The sequence below is a fragment of the Pongo pygmaeus genome, chromosome 1 (assembly GCF_028885625.2).
Source record: "Pongo pygmaeus isolate AG05252 chromosome 1, NHGRI_mPonPyg2-v2.0_pri, whole genome shotgun sequence".
In the NCBI taxonomy this organism is placed as follows: domain Eukaryota; kingdom Metazoa; phylum Chordata; class Mammalia; order Primates; family Hominidae; genus Pongo; species Pongo pygmaeus.
In genome coordinates, this window is record NC_072373.2 from 31244397 (window position 1) to 31267971 (window position 23575).

General features: G+C 36.6%; 1 non-coding gene across 1 annotated transcript; it reads right to left on the reverse strand.

Moving 5' to 3' along the window:
* Positions 1–22311: 22311 nt before the first annotated feature.
* LOC129022723 (U1 spliceosomal RNA) lies at positions 22312–22474 on the reverse strand. The gene has a single exon (XR_008496526.1). It is a non-coding gene; the product is annotated as a U1 spliceosomal RNA (small nuclear RNA).
* Between the last annotated feature and the right edge of the window lie 1101 nt (positions 22475–23575).

The following is a 23575-nucleotide window of genomic DNA, read 5'->3' on the forward strand; positions in this document are numbered from 1 at the left end:
CTGATTTCCTATAGAGTACAGGTGAAAGACGAGGCTGTCTCAATGGGCAGGACCCACCTCCTAAAGGGATATGCTGAGAAGTCTAGATTTCATGCTGGAAGAGAGCAAAGTAACTCAGCAGTGACCTTGGAAAATGATTTTCCGTCTTGTGTGGGACACTTCAACTCAGAGTATTAACAAATGTTTTAAAAATATATTTTTAATAATAAATATCATAATTGTAAAAGCAATTAACTCTCATTTTCAGTATAAGGCACACAATCTGTTTTATAGAGGTTTATCATGGCTGTGCCCATTGAAAGAGAGATTAATTCATTATGTCTGAAAGTCATCAATAGAAAGAGAATAAAATCATTATAGAAATAGAAAATCAAGGGGGCCTACACACCTAGGGAAATTATACCAGTGAGGGAAATTGCATAATCTTTCTTCAAGAAGCATTGCTGTCAAAAGGATTTTAAAAGACAGACAAAGAAATGGCAGGTGGAGAGCAGGCTCTAAATTTCTAAAGGGGGAGATGTTGTCAAGAACTGTGACTAGATGGATTGCTGGTGATGGGGAACTAGTATGATTCTCTCAGTTTGTCAGCTTTTCCTCCAAGATTGCCATGAGGGATGGGATTCTTCAGTTCTTGTTTTTCCACTCTGACAGCAGAAGCAGTTCTGCTGAGGAGCCTTCAGTGAGTGGCTGAGCTGGATACAGGTACAGTACCCAGTGGTTCGCAGGGTAGACATGCATTTGGGGGAAGATGGTCACCAAGTCAACAACAGCAAACAACTTTACCTAATGTTTATTGCATCCATTGACTGGGGAGGTCATCTAAAGAGAAAATATTGGAGTCATATATGAAAGATCAAGTATTTCCATAAGGAGTACTATTTTGAAATAAATAAAATGTTAAAACTCCTTGGCCTTAGACACTAATCCTGAAGTGGAAACACAAACATGCAAACGGTTAAATAGAGGATACATAAGAGCTGACTTCTTCTTTACATTTCAGTATCATGGATAATATTTTGTTAGGCCAATTTCTGTGCCTTTATCCATGTATAAACATTTGAAGGGATCAGAACAGAATCAATTCAAAATGTAAGCTTATATGTATTCTTAGCATCATATTTTGTTTTTATGAACTTTATATAAAATAGAATCATATAGCATATAGTTTTCACATATTACTTATTTTGTTTAATATTATGTTTGTGAGATTCACCCATGGATTATGCGAGCAGCCTTTCTTTCATTTTTATTGGTGTACAATATTCCATTATATACCATAATGTACGTATTCATGCTGTTATTGATGGGCATTTAGGTAATTTCCAGTTTGGGGTTATTATGAATATTGCTGCTGTGAGTATGTCTTTGGTGAACACATGTACATATCTCTGAAGGGTGTACAGTTAAAAGTGCATTGGTCATTGGGTATATGTGTTCAACTTTAGTGAATACTGCCAAACAGTCTTGCTAAGTTGTATCAATTTATAGTCTTTTCAGCAGTGTCTGAGAGCTTGTTCCTCTACATTATTGCTAAATATTTAACACTTGATACTACTTTTTTATAAAATTAATCATTTTGGAGAGTGTTAAATAGCGTCTCATTGTGGGTTTAATTTGCATTTTCTGGTGAATGATATTGAATGCCTTTTCATTTCTTTATTGGGTAATGAATATACTCTTTGAAATGCCTTGTTTAAATTTTTTGTTATTGGATGTCTTTGTTTTTATTAATGATTTGTGGGGGTTCATTTATAGTCTGGATTTCGATTATTTGTTGAATATATGTATGATATGCATGTCTCATTCTGTGGCTTTCTCATTCACTAGCTTAAGAGTGTCTTGATGAATAGAAGTTCTTAAAGTCAGTAAGGTCCAATTCGTCCATTTTCTTCTTTAGAATTATTGCTTTTTCTATCCTATTTAAGAAATCATTGCTCATCCTCACAACCCACAGACACTTTTCTATATTAAATTTTAAAAAATTTACTGTTTTACTTCTTACATTTAGGAAATAGATCTGAAGTTGATTTTTGTGTTTTGTGTGAGGTGACAGTCAAGAATTATTATTTTTTTCCCATGCTGATACCTATCTGGGCCCCCTCTCCGTTGCACTGGAATGTCACATGTCTACATAAGTGGGAGTCTGTTCTTGGACTATGACATAGTTTGGCTCTGGGTCCCCACCCAAATCCCATCTCAAATTGTAAACCTCACCTATCAAAGGAGGGACCTGGTAGGTGGTGATTAGATTATGGGTGTGGCTTCCCCCAGGATGTTCTCATAATAGTGAGGAAGTTCTCACAAGATCTGAAGGTTTAAAAGTGTGGCACTTCCCCTTTGCTCATGTTCTCTTGTCTGCTGCCGTGTAAGACATGACTTGCTTCACCTTTGCCTTCCGCTGTGATTGTAAGTTTCCTGAAGTCTCCCCAGCTATTTGGAACTGAGTCAATTAAACCTCTTTTTTTTTTTTAAAAAAAAATTACCCAGTCTCAAGTATTTCTTTATAGCAGTGTGAAAACATACTAATGCAGACTCTATTCTGTTCCATTGCTCAGTTCATCTGTTCTGGCACTGATAGCACACTGTCCTAATTACTGTAGATTTGTAAGTCTGGTGGTTTTAGTTCTCTAATCTTGTTCTTCTTCAAAGTTGTCATGGCTGATATTGATCCTTTGTGTTTTCTTGTTAATTAAATTTCTTTCATTTCCACAAAATATGCTTTTTTATTGGAGTTAGATTTTTCTATGAAGTATTTGAAAGGAGAATTTACATCTTTACAATATTACTCTTTTAAGCAATAAGCATGATACATCCTACCATTTATATGATTTTATTTAATTTCAGTAATGTTCTGTAGTTTTCTGTAAGATATTGCACACGTTCATTAAGTTTGTTTCTAGGTATTTAATTTTGTGATATTATTATAAATGTGTTTTTCAAATTTTATTTTTCTAATTATTTATTGCTAGAACATAGAATACATTGATTTTAACTTACTGATATTTTATCTAATAACTTTGTTAAATTCATTTAATAAGTCTGATAATGTATGTGTTAATTTCTTTTTAAGATTTTCTCTGTATACAGTCAAATCATCTACAAAATATGTTAATTTTTTTCAACTTTTTACCATTTATTTTTTTCTTGACTTATTGCCCTCTCAATAACCTCCAATTTAATGTTGATTGTGGCAAGCATTCTTGTCATTTTTTTCTACTTTAAAAGGGAAATGAAAGCTTTCAATATTTTACATTTAATATGTATGACATTCATTGTAATTTTTTTGTAGATATTCTACACCAGATTAAGTTTTCTTTTCTACTATTTGTCTATCTTTTTATTTTTTATTTTATTTGTTTATTTATTTTAGAGACAGGGTCCCACTCTGTCACCCAGGCTGGAGTGTAATGGCATTGTCATAGCTCACTGCGGTCTTGAATTCCTGGGCTCAAGCTAGGATGACAGGTGCATGCCACCATGCCCAGCTAATTTATAAATTTTATGTAGAGACAGGGATCTAGCATGTTGCCCAGACTGGTCTCAGACTCCTGGACACAAGTGAACCTTCTGCCTCAGCCTCCCAAAATGCTGGAATTATAGGCATGAGCCACTGTGCCTGGCCTATATGTGTGTGTGTTTTTTAAATCATTAATCAGTGTTAAGTTTTATCAAATGCTTTTTGTAAGTCATGTTTTTTCTGTATTATGTTAAAGTGGCTAATTACTTTGATTTTCAAATTTTAAACAATTTTTAAATTCTGAAATAAATACAACTTTGTGATAATTTATTATCTTTTTAAAAAACATAATTTAAAAGGTTATTTTATATATAATCCAAAAAGAGTTGAAACCAAAGGGCTTCAAATTGACAATGCAAGACTTGGGCAAATATTGCATTCCATTTTTACTGCTGAAAGTTTCAATTTGTTGACATTATAAAAAACAAGCCAAAATAGGTTAATGCTTATTTATGAAATACTAAGATATTGTTATGGTTTAAGTTTGTCTCCACCAAAACTCATGATCTCATGTTGAAAATTGATCCCTAGTCCAATATTGAAGGGTACAGCCTACTGGGAGGTGTTTGGGTCGTGGAGGCAGATCCCTCATGAATGGCTTGGTGCCGTTCCAGTGGTATTGAGTGAGTTCTTGCTCTTATGAGACTGGTTAGTTCTCTTGGGAATGGATCAGTTCCCACAGAATGAGTTGTTACAGATTCAGTTTTCTTCTGTTTGGTCCTCTCTTTGCACAGGCGTTCTTCCCCTTTGACCTCCTCTGCTATGTTATGATGCAGCATGAAAACCCTCACCAAAAGCCAGGGTCATGCCCTTGAACTACCCAACCTGAAGAATCATGAGCTAAATAAACCTCTTCTCTTTATAAATTATCCAGCCTCAGGTATTTTGTTATAGCAACACTAAGTGGACTAAAACAGACATATTCACAGTGCTTACAAGTGCAAAATTAAATTAGAGAGGCAGCCTTCCCTAGTGGAAAGCACCCTCTTTGGAGTCAGATGGCCCTGATTGAAACCTGGGACTCACAATTTACTTAGATGACTTTGATAAGTGACTGTGAGCTCAGATTGTTTATTTTATCTTATTCTTAGGTTTATTGTGTGGTTTAAATAAAATCATGTGTTTAAAATCTAGTTTCTTCTACAGGATTTACTTATTTTAATCAATATGGACTTTTAATTAATTTTAACTGACATTTGTCAATTTTGCTTTTAAAAATGTGTCAGCATGCATTACTGGAACATACCAATGCAATTTCCTTACATTCTGGGGAAATAATTTCCATTATTTCTGTGAATAACAAGCAAATTAAATAACAACGACAATAACAACAAAAAAAAACCCAAGGAGCTAAATTTTTACTATTACTGCAAGTTTTGGCCAACTTTTCTCTAGCACCTCTATTAAATAAAGCAAAGTTGGCTGGGTAGAGAAGATGGGGAGAACCATATTCTGAGAAAATTCTCCCACACGTATCATGCTTAGAATATTTTGTTGCTGTTAGATTCTTAGTGGTTGCTGTAGGGATTATACTCAGTACTTTACTACGATGTACTTCCAGTTAATGCTGATTCATTTGCAGTTAAATATGGCAACTTTGCTCCAATAGAGCAACATTTCGTTTCCTCTTTTCATATATTCTAATAGAGCAACATTTTTCTACATTCTTACTTTGTGCTATTATAGTCATATATTTCATGGTATGTGACAAATTCAACAATGCAGAGTAATTATTGTTTTATAAAATTTTGTATGTTTTTTAAAGAACTTAAGAGAAGAAAACAAAAAAGTACAAAGTCTATGGTATTGACCCACATATTTACCATTTCCACTGCTCTTTATGCTCTTTCTTTTTCTTTTCTTTTCGAGATGGAGTTTTGCTTTTGTCGCCCAGGCTGGAGTGCAGTGGCACAATTTTGGCTCACTACAACCTCCACCTCCCAGGTTCAAGTGATTCTCCTGCCTCAGCCTCCTGAGTAGCTTGGATTACAGGTGTCCGTCACCACGCCCAGCTAATTTTTTGTATTTTTATTACAGATGGGGTTTCACCATGTTGACCAGGCTGGTCTTGAACTCCTGACTTTCAGGTGATTTACCCACCTCGGCCTCCCAAAGTGCTGGGATTACAGGCATGAGCTACTTCATCTGGCCTATTTTTCTATAAATTCAATTTACCATATGGTGTCATTTCCTATCAGCATGAAGGACTTCCTTTTAAGTCAGATGTGCTAGTAATAAATTTTCTCAGTCTCTTTATCTAGAAATGTCTCTTCTTTTCCTAACCTTTAGAATGATAGTTTTGCGCATATAGAATTCTTGATTGACAGTTATTTTTGTCACAGTACTTTGTGGCATTCCACTTCCATTTTGGCCCTGATGTTTCTGAAGAGAAGTCAGCTGTCAATAATATTATTATTCCCCCTTACAAGATGAGTCTGTTTTCCCTCTCTGCTTTGTGTTCATTTTTTAATATTTTTACTATGATATGTGTAAGTGTGGATTTTTTTGTTTTGATCATATGTGATGTTACATTGACTTTCTTGGGTCTATAGCTTAGTGTATTTTTTTTTTTTTTTGTCAGATGTGGAAAGACTTTAGCCTTTGTTTCTTTTTACGCTTTTTGTTCCTCTCTCTCTCTCTTTCTCTCCACTATTTATTAGACTTCCATTACATGTATTTTTTTTTTAATTTTTACTTTTTATTTCAATAGGTTTTTGGGAAACAGGTGGTATTTGGTTTCATGGGTAAGTTCTTTAGTGGTGATTTCTGAGATTTTGGTGCACCCATTCCCCAAGCAGTGTACAACTGTATCAATGTGTAGTCTTTTATCCCTCACTCCCTCCTACCCTTTCCCCCAAGTTCTCAAAGTCCATTATATCATTCTTCTTCAGTCCTCATAGCTTAGCTTCCACTTAGAAGTGAGAACATATGATGTTTGGTTTTCTATTCTTGAGTTACTTTACTTAGAATAATGGTCTCCAATTCCATACAGGTTGTTGCAAAGGCCATTATTTTGCTCCTTTTTATGGCTGAATAATATTCCATGGTGTGTGTGTGTGTGTGTATATATGCATATGTATATATGTATATATATATGTGTTTGTGTATATATGTGTATATATGTATATATGTGTGTTAACATTGTGTGTGTGTATATATATATATATATACACCACATTTTCTTTATTCATTCATTAATTGATGGGCATTTGGGCTGGTTCCATATTTTTGCAATTGCAAATTGTGCTGCTATAAACATGCATGTGCAAATGTCTTTTTCATATAATGACTTCTTTTCTTCTGGGAAGATACCCAGTACTGAGATTGCTGGATCAAATAGTAGATCTACTTTTACTTCTTTAAGGAATCTCCACACTGTTTCCCACAGTGGTTATACTAGTTTACATTCTCACCAGCAATGTAAAAATGTTCCCTTTTCACCACATCCACAGCAACATCTATTATTTTTTGATTTTTAAATTATGGCCATTCTTGCAGGAGTGATGTGGTATCACATTGTGGTTTTGATTTGCATTTCTCTGATCATTAGTGATGTTGAGCATTTTTTCATATGTTTATTGGCCATTTGTATATCTTCTTTTGAGAATTGTCTATTCATGTCCTTAGCCCACTTTTTGATGGAATTGTTTGTTTTTTTCTTGTTGATCTGAGTTCCTTGTGGATTCTGGATGTTGGTGTTTTGTTGGATGCATAGTATATGGAGATTTTCTCCCACTCTATGGGTTTTCTGTTTACTCTGCTGATTATTTCCTTTGCTGTGCAGAAGCTTTTTAGTTTAATTAAGTCCCATCTATTTGTTTTTGGGTTCTTGGTCATGACGTCTTTGCCTAGGCAAATGTCTAGAATGGTTTTTTCCAATGTTATCTTCTAGAATTTTTGTGATTTCAGGTCTTTAGGTTTAAGTCTGATCCATCTTGAGTTGATTTGTGAATAAGATGAGCGATGAGGATCAAGTTTCATTCTTCTACATGTGGCTTGCCAATTATCCCAGCACCATTTGTTGAATAAGATATCCTTTCTCCACTTTATGTTTTTGTTTGCTTTGTTGAAGATCAGTTAGCTGTAAGTATTTGACTTTATTTCTGGGTTCTCTATTCTGTTTCACTGATCTATGTGCCTATTTTTATACCAGTACCATGCTGTTTTGGTGACTATAGCCTTATAGTTTGAAGTCGGGTAATATGATGTCTCCAGATTTGTTTTTTGCTTAGTCTTGCTTTGACTGTGTGGCCTCTTTTTTTGTCCCATATGTATTTTAGGATTGTTTTTTTCCTGATTCTGTGAAGAATAATGGTGGTATTTTGATAGAAATTGCATGGAATTTGCTGATTGCTTTTGGCAGTATGGTCATTTTCACAATATTGATTCTACCCATCCATGAGCATGGGATGTGTTTCCATTTGTTCATGTCATCCATAATTTCTTTCAGTAGTGTTTTGTGGTTTTCCTTGCAGAGGTCTTTTACCCCTTTGGTTAGGTATTTTCCTAATTATTTTATTTATTTAATTTTTTGCAGCTATTTTAAAAGGGGTTGAGTCTTAATTTGATTCTCAGCTTGGTTGCTGTTCGTGTCTAGCAGTGCTACTGATTTGTGTGCATTAATTTTGTATCCTGAAACTTGACTGAATTTATTTATCAGTTTTGGAGCTTTCTGGATGAGTCTTTAGGGTTTTCTAGTTATACAGTCATATCTTTGGTGAACAGCAACAGTTTGACTTCCTCTTTACTGACTCGGATGCCCTTTATTTCTTTCTCTTGTTTGATTACTCTGGTCAGGACTTCTAGTACTATGTTGAATAAAAGTGGTGAAAGTGGGCATCCTTGTTTTGTTCCAGTTCTCAGAGGGAATGCTTTAAGCTTTTCCCCATTCAGTATAATGTTGGCTGTGGGTTTGTCATAGATGGCTTTTATTACCTTAAGTATGTCCCTTCTATGGCAATTTTGCTGAGGGTTTTAATCATAAACAAAAGGTGGATATTGTCAAATGCTTTTTATGGCATCTGTTGAGATGACCATGTGATTTTGTTTTTAACTCTGTTTATGTGGTATATCACATTTATTGGCTTGAGTGTGTTTCATCCCTGTATTCCCGGTATAAAACCCAATTGATCATAGTGGATTATCTGTTTGGTACAGTGTTGGATTCAGTTAGCTAGTATTTTTTTGAGGATTTTTGCATCTATGTTCATCAGGGATATTGGTCTGTAGTTTTCTTTTTTTGTTATGTCCTTTCCTGGTTTTGGTATTCGATGATACTGACTTCATAGAATGATTTAGGGAGGATTCCTTTTTTCTCTATCTTTTGGAATAATGTCAATAGGATTGGTACCAATTCTTCTTTGAATGCCTGATACAATTCAGCTGTGAATCCATCTTGTCCTGGACTATTTTTTGTTGGCATTTAAAAAAATTATCATTCCAATCTCACTGCCTGTTATTGGTCAGTTCAGAGTTTTTATTTCTTCCTGGTTTAATCTAGGAGGGTTGTATATTTTCAGGAATTTATCCATCTCCTCTAGATTTTCTAGTTTGTCCACATAAAGGTGTTCATATTAGCCTCGAATGATCTTTTATATTTCTGTATATCTATCAGTTGTAATATCTCCTGTTTTGTTTCTATTTGAGCTTATTTGGATCTTCTTTCTTCTTTTCTTGGTTAATCTCACTAATGATCTATCAATTTTGTTTATTTTTTCAAAGAACCAGCTTTTTGTTTCATTTATCCTTTGTAATTTTTTGTTTCAATTTCATTTAGTTCTGCTATGATCTTTATTTCTTTTATTCTGTTGGGTTTAAGTTTGGTTTGTTTTTGTTTCTTTAGTTCCTTGAGGTGTGACCTTAGATTGTCTACTTGTGCTCTTTCAGACTTTTTGATGTAGGCATTCAATGCTATGAACTTTGCTCTTACCACTGCTTTTGCTGTATCCCAGAGGTTTTGATAGGTTTTGTCACTATTATTGTTCAGTTTAAAGAATTTTTTAATTTCCATCTTGATTTTATTGTTGACCCAACAATCATTCGGGACTAGGTTACTTAATATATCTGCATTGTTTTGAGGTTTCCTTTTGGAGTTGATTTCCAGTTCTTTCCACTGTGGTCTGAGAGAGTACTTGATATAATTTCAATTTTCTTAAATTTATCAAGACTTGTTTTGTAGACTATCATATGGTCTATCTTGGAGAATGTTCCATGGATGAATGAACAGACTGTATATTCTGCAGTTGTTGGGTAGAATGTTCTGTAAATATCTCTTGGGTCCATTTGTTGTAGGGTATAGTTTAAGTCCATTGTTTCTTGGCTGATTTTCTCTTTTGATTACCTGTCTAGTGTTGTCAGTGGAGTATTGAAGTTCCCCAGTATTATTGTGTTGCCATCTATCTCATTTCTTAGGTCTAGTAGTAATTGTTTTATAAATTTGGGACCTCTAGTATTAGGTGCATATATATTTAGGATTGTCATATTTTTCTATTGGATTAGTCCTTTTATCATTATATAATGTCCCTTTTTGTCTTTTTTTAACTGTTGTTGCTTTAAAGTCTGTTTTGTCTGATATAAGAATAGCTCCTGCTCACTTTGGGTGTCCATTTGCATGAAAGGGCTTTTTCCACCATTTACCTGAAGTTTATGTGAGTACTTGTGTGTTAGGTGAGAAGAGAGCAGATACTTGGTTGGTGAATTCTTTTCCGTTCTACCATTCTATATCTTTTAATTGGAATATTTAGGCCATTTACATTCAACATTTGTATTCAGAAGTGAGTACTATTCTATTCACTATGTTACCTGAATAACTTGTTGTTTTTTTTCCTTGTGCTATTGTATAGGTCCTGTGAAATTTATGCTTTAAGGAGGTTTTATTTTGGTATAGTTTGAGGATTTGTTTTAAGATTAGAGCTCCTTTTAGCAGTTCTTATAGTGCTGGCTTGGTAGTAGCGAATTCTCTCAGCATTTGTTTGTCTGAAAAAGATTGTATCTTCCCTTCATTTATGAAGCTTTGTTTTGCTGGATACAAAATCCTTGGCTGATAATTGTTTTGTTTTAAGGAGGCTAAAGATAGTACCCCAATCCCTTCTAGTTTGCATTTATCTGGTAACTAGGAAGTTGAACAATTTGTCAGATATTTATTTACTGTTTGTATTTCTTCATAAAATAAATGTCCAGTTGAATTTTTTGTTTTTATGATACTAGGTCTTTGAAATTGGATTGGGACTTGACTCATGGTATAGGGATGGTTAATTTTTACAAATGTGACATGTATGTCACAGAATGTATTCTCTACTAGATTAATGCACTTTCTAAACCTACTAAATAGTTCCTGTTAATTGTGTTATTCAAATAGTCAATATCATTCCTATTGCTTTTGTTTATTTGCCATGTATATTAGTTTCCAGGTTTACCATAACAAAGTATCACAAACTGAGTGGCTTCAAACAACAGAAACGTATTAATTATCTCATAGTTGTAGAACCTACAAGTCCCAAATCAAGGTGTCAGCAAGACCATGCCTCTCTAAAGGCTCCAGGAAAAAAATCCTTTCTGCTGTTTCCTAGCATCTGGTGGCTGCTGTCAATTATTGGCATTTTTTGGCTTGTAGCTGGCTGCATCACTCCTATTTCTTCCTCCATATTCACACAGCCATCTTCCTTCTGGGAGTGTCTGTGTCTGTGTGTCCAAATCTTCCTCCTTTTCTTTTCCTTTTCCCTTTCTTATTTATTTTTTATTTTTTTTTTATTTTTGAGACAGAGTCTCACTCTGTCACTCAGGCTGGATTGCAGTGGCGTGATCTCAGCTCACTGCAACCTCCGCCTCCTGGGTTCAAGCGATTCTCGTTTCTCAGCCTCCCGAGTAGCTGGGACTACAGGTGCACACCACCACACCTGGCTAATTTTTGTATTTTTACTAGAGATGGGGGTTTCACCATGTTGGCCAGGCTGGTCTCAAATTCCTGACCTCAAGTGATCCGCCTGCCTCTGCCTCCCAAAGTGCTGGGATTATAGTCGTGAGTCACCACGCCCAGCCCAAATCCTCTTTTTCTTATAAAGACACCAGTTACTGGCATAGGGCCCACTTTAATTCAATATGACCTCATCTTTACTTGATTACAACTGCAAAGACCATATTCAAATAAGGTCATATTTACAGGTACCAGAGTTTAGAACTTCAATATATCTCATATTCTGGGGAAGAAGCACAATTCAACCCACAATCCTCAATCAAAAATTGAGAACTTTTACAATATTTATCTTGGAAAAAAACTGAGAGTTTAACTGAAATTTTCTTCAATGAGAAAGTCAGTCTGGTGATGGTGAACTGAAGCAATTGATAAATTCTCTTCCCCAAAAAACAATTATAAAACTGGACAAAGTTGCAAAAAATAAAACCCTACCACTTCAGGGATCTGGAAATTGACCAAAAGCAAACAACAAATTTAGAAGCATTATTCATGAAAAATGCCAAACTTTAGGTAGGAACAGTGAGAGTATGGGGGAATTCTTGCCAGAGGCTGCTCCCCAGATCAGTTAGTACAATAATGATACCAGGGCAGGGCTGGCTGTGAAAACCAGCAGCTTTGCTGACTGAGGTGGGTAATTCTTTGAAGCAGGGGAAGAAGAGCTCACACAGCAGCACTGCCAATAAAAACACTGAATTCAATGAGAAACAAAGGACTGCAGCTTTGCTAGGCTAAAGTTACAATCCCATTGGGGTGAGTAAAACACTGGTGGACGGGCCATAAGTTTGACAGGAAAAGCCCTGAAGTGAAGAGAGCCAAAGAGAGGCTCTGTATGCTCTCCACACATCCCCGGCTGAATAAGAGGCTGTACACCTTCATAGGGAAAACCTGAGAAGGCATAGTCACTCCACATTTATCTGGCTGACTGGGAGCCTATGTACGCATGCACGGCAGACCCAAAAGGGCCTGGCATAAAGTCACGGCTGGGGAAGACTTGAAAGCTTCTTGAACCTTAACTATGTTCCCCAGCCCCCACACAAAGCAGTGAGTCAAAGAGGAAGCCTTTCTGGAGAGATGTACTTGAACACAACCTCCGACTAAATATTTACTGATCACTACTCTATACAAACACATGCCTGGCTAGTTTTTTTTTTTGTATTTTTTTGTAGAGATGAGGTTTCACCATGTTGCCTTGGCTGGTCTCAAACTCCTGGGCTCAAGTGATCCACCTACCTCGGCCTCCCTAAGTGCTGGGATTACAGGTGAGCCTCTGTGCTCAGCCTTAAATTACTTACGTTTGAGTAAAATTAATGCCCCCACAATATATGCCATGCTCATTCAGTGCCATCTGTTTCCCAGTTTGGGAGGTCGTGGCACTCAGTTCAATCTTCAGTGGTAATAACATTTTATCAGTTCAGATTTTAAGATGTGCTTATAGTTGTATAAAGATTGGAGAAAGAATCATTCCTTATCAGAAGTGTTAAACCGTGAGAAATTGTGATATTTTTGAAATGATGGAGGTCTGTACTAGTGTGGTGGCAAAAGGAATAGCAGTCAAGCAAGCACTCAATTCCTTATTTCTAAGGTACAAAATAATAATTTTAAAAAATTAACTTTATTAAGGAGTAATTTTCATTTAGTAAAGTGTACTAGTTTTAAGTGAGTCGTTTGACTAGTTTTGACAAAAGTATACATCGTGTAGTCACTTCCCCTGGATCAGGCTTGCATCTGTGTGCAGTTAGTCTCCCATCCGGCCCTGATCCCAGGCAACCACAAATCTACTTTCTGCCATTACACAGTAATTTTCCTTTTCTACAACTTTACATAAATAAAATTACACAGTATATACTCTTGTGTTCAAGCTAGGTACTTTTCATGTATATACTCTTTATCTGTACTCTTTTGTGTGTCAATAATTCATATCTGTTATTACTGAGTAATGTTTTATTGCATGGATATTCTGTACAGACTGTCCCTGACTTAACGATAATTTTGAGGTGGGAGGTGGGACTTGCCTCCAGAGAGGGGGCTGGGACACTGGACCAAATTCAGGGCTAGCTAAAACAGGGATGGGGCAGAAGCAGCTTTTTCCATAGGACACGCCCACCAATGTGCCATGTCAGTTTACCATCGCCATGGCAGGACCCAGGACTTACTGTTCCTTTCCACGGCAGTAACCCGATGACCCAAAAGTTACCCCCCTTTCCCTAGCAATTTCCCTAGCAATAAACCACCCCTTGATCTACATGTAATTAAAGTAGGTAGAAATATGACTGCAAAACCACCCTAAACTGCTACTCTCTGCCTATAGGGTAGTCCTGCTCTGCAGGAGCAGTCACAGAGCTATAACGCTGCCTCTTCAATAAAGCTGTTGTCTTCCACCCTCCACCATCCAGCCCTTGAATTCTTTGCTGGATGAAGCAAAGAACCCTTGTGGGCTAAGCCCCACTTTGGGGGTCACCTGCCCTGCATCAGTTTGACTTATGAGTTTTCATCTTTACGATGGTGTGAAAGTGATATGCATTCAGTAAAAACTGTACTTCGAGTTTTTAATTTTAATCTTTTCCTGGGCTGGTGATATGAAGTATGATACTGTCTCATGATGCTGGGCAGTGGCAGTGAGCCACAGCTCCCAGTTAGCCACAGCTCCCAGGTAGCCACATGACCATGAAGGTAAACAACCAATACTCTACAGCGTACTGTGTTGCCAGATGATTTTGCCCAATTAAAGTATAATGAAAGTGTTCTGAGCACATTTAAGGTAAGGTGTGATGTTCAGTAGATTAGGTGTATTAAATGCATTTTAGACTTACGATGTTTTCCATTTACAACGGGTTTATTGGTACATAATCCCATCATAAGTTAAGGAGCATCTGTAAACTGTTTCTACATTTATGTGTTGGTGGGTATTTGGGTTATTTTCAGTTTTTAGCTAGTATAAATTAAACTGCTTGAACATTTTTAATGACTAATGAAGACTAATAATACTGAGAATCTTTTTATTTGATAGTTGGCAATTCACATATAATCTTTTGTGAAGAATTTGTTGAAAGTTTTTGTTAATTTTTAAAAACTAGATTTTATCTTCTTATTATAGGTTGTAAGAGTTCTTTACAAATTCTGGATATTGGTAATTTCTCAGCTGTATGTTCAATATAAAATATGGATTCAAATCTTTTTGTCAGAATGTTTTCTTCTAGTTAGAGGTTTTTCTTTTTTTGTTTGAGACAGGGTCTTGCTCTGCTGCTCAGGCTGGAGTGCAGTGACATGATCGACCTTGACCTCCTGGGCTCAAGCAATCCTCCCACCTTAGCCTCTAAAAGTAGTTGGGACTACAGGCATGCACCACCATGCCTGGCCAATTTTTAAAACATTTTAATTTTTGGTAGAGATGAGATATCACCGAAATTGGTCTCAAACTATTATGCACAAGCAACCCTCCTGCCTCAGCCTGCTAAAGGGCTGGGATTGTAAATACGAATCACCATACTTTGCAATTTTTCGTTGTTTTTTTTAATGGTGTATTTGAAAAGCATAAGTTTTACATTTTGATGAAGTACATATATTATCTTTTTCTTTTATGGTTTTTGCTTTTTTGTATCCTAAAAATCTGGATGACTACTACAAGGCTAAAAAGTGTTTTATGTTTTCTTCTGGATATTTTATCATTTTGACTTCTATGTTTAGGTATGTGACCTCAGTGTATGGTGTGAAGTAAAGATGGATGTCAATTTTTTTCATATCAATAGACAGCACCATTTGTTGAAAAGACTATCCCTTTCTCATTGAAGTACCTTGGTACTCTTGTCATACACCAATCATCCATATATGTGTGGATCTTTTTCTATCCCATTGATTCTTACATGAATACCCACTGTCTTGGTTACTGCAGCTTTATATTTTGTTTTGAAATCAGAGTAGTATGTAAGTCCTCCAACTTTTTTGTTCCAAAATTACCATGACTATTTTAGGTCCTGTGCACTTTCATCATAAATTTTTGAACCAGCTTGTTGATTTTTACTACATCCAACTTAGATTTTGAGTGATTGAGATCTCTATAGATCAATTGAGGGAGAATTAATAGCTTCACGTTATTGAGTCTTCTAATCCTTGAACCTAGGAAGTCTTTCCACTTTCTTAGATTATCTTTGGCTTATCTCCACAAAGTTTGAGAGAATTTTCAGTATATAAATTTTACACACAACTTATTAAATTTATCCCTATATATTTTATGTTTTGAAGCTACTCTGCAATTGATTTTTGCTTAGTGATCTTACATTCTGCAAACTTGCCACATCTACTTATTAGTTCTAGGATCTGTTTTGCAGATTTCATATGATATTGATTCACATGATCATGTCATCTATGAATCAAAACTCTTTTACTTCTTCCCTTTCCAATTTACATGATTTTAAAAATCTTTCTCTTGCTTTATTACCCTGGCCAGGACCTCCAGTATAATGTTAAATAAAAGTCATGGAACTGGACATCCTTGCCTTCTTCCTGATAGGAGGAAAGCATTGAATCTTTCACCATTATGGAACCCTGGAGGCGGAGCTTGCAGTGAGCCGAGATCGTGCCACTGCAGTCCAGCCTGGGCAACAGTGTGAGACTCTGTCTCAAAAAAAGAAAAAAAAAAGAATTTTTCACCATTATGTTATTAGCTATGGGTTATATAGACAACCTTTTATCAGGTTGAAGAAGTTTCCTTTTATAACTAGTGTGCTGATCATTTATGTCACACATGGCTGTTGCAGTTTAAATTTTTTCACACCTCTTTTCTGTACCTGTTGAGATAATCACAGTTTTCACATTCGTCTATTAATATAGTGAATTACATTGATATATTTTTAAATGTTAAACAAACCTTACATTCCTAGAATAAATTTCACATAGTCATGATGTATTATTGTATCAAATAGATTTTGATCAGAAGAAAAGAACCACTATACTCGATATAGACTACAGAGTTTGTATATTACAAGGATTTGACTTTATGTAATTGTGGGAGCTAGCAAAACATTTTATGTACTACTATCACTTCTATCTTTGGTGCTGGGACTGGCCCAAGTGTTAGAGAACCTGGCGGAAGAGATTCCTCCAGGAGGTGGAAGAGTTGTGGGCTTGGCCACTGCCCCAGGAGTTGCACATGCTGGCCAACGATTCAAAGAACCTGAAGGAAGAGATCTGGAGGGAGCTGGAGAAGCTGCAAGCTCAGCTGCTGCTTCCGGAGCTGTACACTCTGGCACTGGATTCAGAAAAGCTGAAGGAGGTGATCCAGTGGGAGTAAAGCAACTGAAAGCCCAGCTACTGTGCAGTGCCAACAAGGTAAGCCAGCAGATCAGCAACAATATGTGTGCACTGTAACGGCACCAACTGCCCACATCAACCTTCCATGCATGAAAGTAATATGGTGGTAGCTTCACTTCCACCTTTCATATCTTAAGTAAAATGTGTCTTCATGCCCATGCTAACTTAAAATTATGGATGGAGGCCAGGCTCAGTGGCTCACGCCTGTAGTCCCAGCTAATCGGGAGGCTGAGGCAGGAGAATGGCAGGAACCCGAGAGGTGGAACTTGCAGTGAGCCGAGATCACGCCACTGCACTCCAGCCTGGGCGACAGAGTGAGACTCTGTCTCAAAAAAAAAAAAAAGAAAGAAAAAGAAAATATGGATGGATAAGAATTCTGGAAAATGCAGTTTCAGCTTAGCTAAGTTCATGCAATACAAATCAATCATAATTATCCTTTTTACATATTGTTTAATTTGATTGAATCCTTTTTCTGTTTTTTTGAGACAGGATCTCATTGTCACCCAGGCTGGAGTGCAGTGGCATGATCACAGTTCACTACAGCCTTGACTTCCCAGGTGCAAGCGATACTCCTGCCTCAGCCTCCCGAGTAGCTGGGACTATAGGCATGTGCCACCACACCTGGCTAATTTTTGTATTTTTAGTAGGCACGGGGTTTCACCATGTTGCCCAGGCTGGTCTTGAACTCCTGAGCTCAAGCGATCTGCCCACCTTGGCTTCACAAAGTGCTGAGATTACAGGCATGAGCCATTGCACCCAGCCAATACTATTTTGTTAAGAATTTTTGCATCTGTATTTATGAGGGATTTGACCTGTAGCTCTTTTTTTGTGATTTGGTTTTGGTATTAGACTAAAACTATCTTACAAAATAATTTAGAAGGAGTCTCTTTTTATTTTTTGAATAGTTTATTGATTGATTTAGTACAACACTAGTTTATCTTGTTGCTGATATTGTTCTCCTCTGTCCCTTTGACATACTTCCGTCACTGAGGGGCTTGGTTTGTTTATTTGTTTTGAATACCTCTTTACTTTCTGGCACGACAAGAGGCTCCAGGCTCACCTGTATATTTCTTGCTCCAGTCCTAGAATCATCCGTTTCTCCAAAGAGCCCTGGTTCTTTTTATTGGAGAGTGATATTAGAAACCAAGTTCTGGGTACTAAGTGTGCTTGTTGCTACTAGAGTGTCACTGCTTCTAGGTCCTCTTAGCTGACAGAAGGGAAACATGCATGTGTATACTAACTCCTTTTTTGTAAACTCCCACTCCAAGAGTGAGAAATTCAAATTCTACCATTCACCATCCATTTACTAGTGTTTAATTCCATCATCCAGAAGTGTCAGAATTATTAATTCATATTTCTGTCAGGTACAACTTTATCAGCTAGAGTACAGTGCTTATGTACAGTTGTTTCTTTTTTGCTTTAAAAACTCTGCTCATTGATTTAGTAAGGCCATATTAAAAAGAGACAAATAAAGAAAAATCAATTTCTAAAGTTACTTAGGTCAGCATCTTTTCTTCTAGCCCCTTTAGTGAGATTTTTTAACAGATTTTTTAATACATTTATAACACAGCCAGATTATTTTGTCATATTTAGGATTGTATTCTGATATTCTCCCAATGTTCTAAACCTCCTAAATGACCTTTTTTCTCCAAATTTGTGTATGTTATACTAACATTCACTCTTTGGGTTGTAAAATTCAATAAGTTTTGACAAATGCGTAATATCATGTATCCACAATTACAGCATCATACAGAATAGTTTCAGTACTCTAAAAAATATCCCCAGCTTCATCTATTTGACTTCTGCTCCTCTACTGCTAAACCTCTAGCAAGCACTGATTTTTTGTTTGTTTGTTTTGTTTTGTTTTGTTTTTGTTTTTATTCAGTCTTGCTCTGTTGCCCAGGCTAGAGTGCAGTGGCGCCATCTCAGCTCATTACAACCTCCACCTCCCAGGTTTAAGTGATCCTCCTACCTCAGCCTCTGGAGTAGCTGGGACCATAGGCGTGTACCACCATGCAGGTTAACTTTTTCTTAATTTTTATTTTTGGAGAGATGGGGTTTTGCCATGTTGCTCAGGCTGGAAGCACTGATCTTTTAATCATCTGTGTAGCTTTATCATTTTTAGAATGTCATACAGTTTTTAGCCTTTTGAGATTAGCTTCTTTAACTAAGAAATGTGCATTTACGATTCATGTGTGTCTTTTTATAACTTCATAGCTTTATAGTAAGTTTTGAAATCAGGTAGTGTAAGTCCTTCAACTTTATTCCTTTTTCTCAGGCTATTTTACATCTTGTGCCTTTTCGTATAGATGTTACAATAATTTTATTGATATCTAAAAAATATCTCACTGGGATTTTGATTGGTATTGCATTGGACCTACAGGTCAATTTGGGCAGAGTTGATATCTTAAAAATATTGAGTCTACCAATCTATGAATCACAGAATTGTCTCCTCACTTATTTGGATCTTCTTTGAGCTCTTTAATAAAAGTTTGTTGTTTTCAGCTTATAGATTTTGTACATATTTTGTACATATTTTGTTAGATATATATCTAGATATTTAATTTTTGGTACTATTATAAGTGATATTGTTAACAGACTTCAAATTCCAAATGTTAATTACCGGCATAGATCTTCATTTTTGATAGATGTGTTTTATATATATATAAAATTCTAGGTTGACATTTTTTCTTTCAGAATATGGCAGCATAGTTTGAGACAAGAGGCTCACTTTCATTCTTATTTTAGTTGTTTGTGTAATGGGCTTCTTTTCTTTCTTTTCTTTTTTTTTTTTTTTTGAGACGGAGTCTCGCTCTGTCACTAGGCTAGAGTGCAGTGGCACCATCTTGGCTTACTGCAACCTCTGCCTCCTGGGTTCAAGCAACTCCCTGCCTCAGCCTCCCGAGTAGCTGGGATTACAGGCACCTGCCACCACGCATGGCTAATTTTTGTATTTTTAGTAGAGATAGAGTTTCACCATCCTGGCCAGTCTGGTCTTGAACTCCTGACCTCGTGACCTACCCGCCTCGGCCTCCCAGAGTGATGGGATTACAGGCATGGGCCACCGCGCCTGGCCAGTGGGCTACTTTTCTATGTCAATATTTTTTCTTTACCACAGATTTTTGCTTATGATTTATCTTGGTGTGGTTTCTTTGTGTTTATCCTGCTTGGGGCTTATTGAGCTTTCTGGATTAGGGCTTTGTAGTTTTCATCAAACTTGGAATGTTTTGACCATTATTTCTTCTCCTATTTTTTTCCTCTCCATCCTTCTTTTTTGGGATTCTAATTACTCAGATGTTAATTCATCTTGTCCTATAGTCACTGAAACTCTGTTCATTTTTTCATAATTTTTCTTTTCTTCTTTGCTTTAGTTTCAATAAATATGTCTATTGATGTAACTACAAGTTAACAATCTTCTGCATATATATATATATATATTTTTTGAGACAGAATCTTTCTCTGTTGCCCAGGCTGGAGTGCAGTGGTGCAATCTCAGCTCACTGCAACCTCCTCCACCTCCCAGGCTCAAGCAATTCTGCCACCTCAGCCTCCCAATTAGCTGGGACCATAGACGAGTGCCAGCATACCCCGTCAATTTTTGTATCTTTAGTAGAGACGGGGTTTCACTATGTTGACCAGGCTGGTCTCAAACTCCTGACCTCAAGTGATCCACCTGCCTTGGCCTCCCAAAGTGCTGGGATTATAAGTGTGAGCCACTGCGCCTGGCCTTCTTCTGCAGAATTAAGTCCCATATAGTAAATTTCTCATTTGGGAGATTGTGTTTTTTTATCTCTAAAAGCTCAGTTTGTTCCATTTATATATCCTTTATTTCTCTCTTTATTATATTTATGTTCTTTTTTAAATCCTTGAGCATATTTACAATCTCTGTTTAAAGTCCTTATCTGTATGTTCCATCACCTGTCATTTCTGAGTTTTCTATTGAGTGATTTTTTTCTGATTATGAATAACATTTTCCTGCTTATTTGTATGTCTAATAATTTTTATTGGGTGCTAGGGATTTTGAATTGTACACTGTTAAGTGCCAGATTTTATTTTATTTATTTAAAGTATTAGACTTTGGGCAGGAAGTCAAATGAACTGAGAATCAGTTTGATTATTTCAAGAATTATTTTTAGGCTTTTTAAGGCACATCAGTAAACTTTTTCTATAAAGAGCCAGGTAGTAAATGTTAAGTTAAGCTTTCTAGATAACACCCACCCAATCTTTATTGTGTAACTTCCTCCTCCTCCTTTTTTTTTTTTTTTTTTTTTTTTTTTTTAATACAACCTTGTAAAAGTGTGAAGACTGTTCTTATCTGGTGGGTCAAACAAAAACAGGTCATCGACCGGATTTGGCCCACGCACCATGCTTTGCTGATCACTTATTCAGAGCTTCCTTTATTTTAAGGCCAGCTTAGCATCACTATGAAAGCGCAACTACTTGGGGCCTTCAGTGAAGGAATCTTTCAGCCCCTCATCTCTTGAGTTATTTTCCTGACCCCATGGACTTTTACCTTATTCATATATAGTTTAGTACTCAACAATAGAGTCACGGGATCTGCATCAATATTTTTGGAGCCCTTTCCCTACACAGCTCTCTTCTCTCTAGCCACATCAATCTTCCCAAACTCTGATCTGTGTCTACTCAACTCAGTGAGAGTGCCATGCATTTTGGGGGATCTCCTCACTGCACTGCAATCTGGAAAGCGCTCCCAGACAGAAAGATATGGCAGTTACATGGCTCACTTCATTTACTTCTCTTCTATAATGGATCCTAGTTCTGTGCTATCCAAAAACCACTGCCTCATATATTCTGCCTCCCCATTTCTCAGTTATTTCATTAGGAGGGTATGTTTGATTTCAGGTACTCCAATGTCATGAAATGGAACTTCTCCCCAACAAGTGTTTTAAAACATTTCTCTTTTTTTGGAAAATTAAATTCAGAAAGAACTATAAATGGTGATTATTGTTGTTTAAAAGCCTGTCTGGGCCACGTGCGGTGACTCACGCCTGTAATCCCAACACTATGGGAGGCCGAGGTGGGCAGATCACCTGAGGTCCGGATTTCAAGACCAGCCTGACCAACAGGGAGACACCCTGTCTCTACTAAAAAAATACAAAATTAGCCAGGTGTGGTGGCACAAGCCTGTAATCCCAGCTACTCGGGAGGCTGAGGCAGGAGAATCACTTGAACCCGGGAGGCGGAGGTTGTGGTGAGCTGAGATCATGCCACTGCACTCCAGCCTGGGTGAGAAGAGAGAAATTCTGTCTCAACGAAAAGAAAAAGTCTGTCTGATTTTTCCTTTCTTCTGTGTTTTCCCTGCTATTATATAAGAGCAAGTTGTACAAGCCTCATCCTTAGATTACTGTAACAGCTAGATTATACACATATTTGAATTCAGTGATCATATCTTATATTTGTTATCTTGAACAGGTCCTTGCTATGTCTTCTCAGGTAAGTCTAGACTTATTTTATTTTATTAAAATATTTTTAAACTTTAAATTAATTTTTTTTCCAGGGGAAAACATGAACACAGGCTCTACTACTACAAATCATGCAGTCAAGTTTCCAGCATTTGGGGAAATTGCAAGGGTCAGCACACCTGGAGTGCAGTGGATGAGCTTAGCCTTGGAAAAACCACCTTTGGAATCGTGGTTTGTTCCCTGACAGGTAAGTATTAGATTTTCATTTATTTTTGTTATTTATTTATTTATTTATTTTTATTTTTTAGAGAAAGGGTCTCGCTCTATCACCCAGACTGGAGTGTAGTGGCATGATCATAGCTCACTGCAGCCTTGACATCCTGTGCTCAAGCGATCTTCCCAACTCAGCCGCCTGATTAGCTGGGATTACAGGTGTGTGCTACCATATCTGGCTAATTTTTAAACTTTTTTAGTAGAGATGAGGTCTCAGTATGTGGCCCAGGCTTGTCTTGAACTCCTGGGCTCTAGAGATCCTCCTGCCTCAGCCTCCTAAAGTGCTGGGATTACAGATGTGAGCCCCTGTGCCCAGCCCCTAGACTTTTATTTTTGTCTTCTTTAAGAAGCTCTATAATTAAGAGCATATAGACTTTTATTTTTAATATGTACTTTTTTGTTCATATGTTGAGATGTCAAGGAACCAAACATCTGAACTTTGAAAAGAAGAATAAGTGAGATACTATAGAAACAGTATTTATAATAAAATGAAATGTAACACTTATGGAGCTAGACAGTATGCTAAACATGTTTTATATCTTATCTCATTTAATCCTCACAACATTTCTATGAAATAAAGTATTTTATTTCCCACCATATCAATAAAGGGATTATGAAACCATTCCATTAATTCTCTCCTAAACACTCTGAGTTTGGTAGATCTAATATTTTCCCAACTTATTATTTCATTAACCAAGGCACTAGAAATCCAACATAGCATACCCACTGTCATTTTGCAGACAGCATAACTCGATGAGTAATAGCATAAGCTAAATTCTAGCTCCATCATTTACTATATACATGACCTTGGTAACTTATCCTCTTAGTACCCTAATTTCTGAAGCAAATTAAAAGTAAAAATAGGAATGTTCTTCCCAGTGCTTATGTGCTCAGGTTGGGAAATTTATTTTCTCACCTGGAAAGATCAATTCCAGTGTAGGAATGGAAGCTCTGAGAGGATGTAGAATTATGTAAAACTCTGGCAACGTCTCCTGAAAACAGTCTGGGAAACCAGCCTGCTTGCCTAATGACTTATCCTCTTGGGCATCTGACCTCCTGGTCTCAATGCCTTTCCAATTGTAA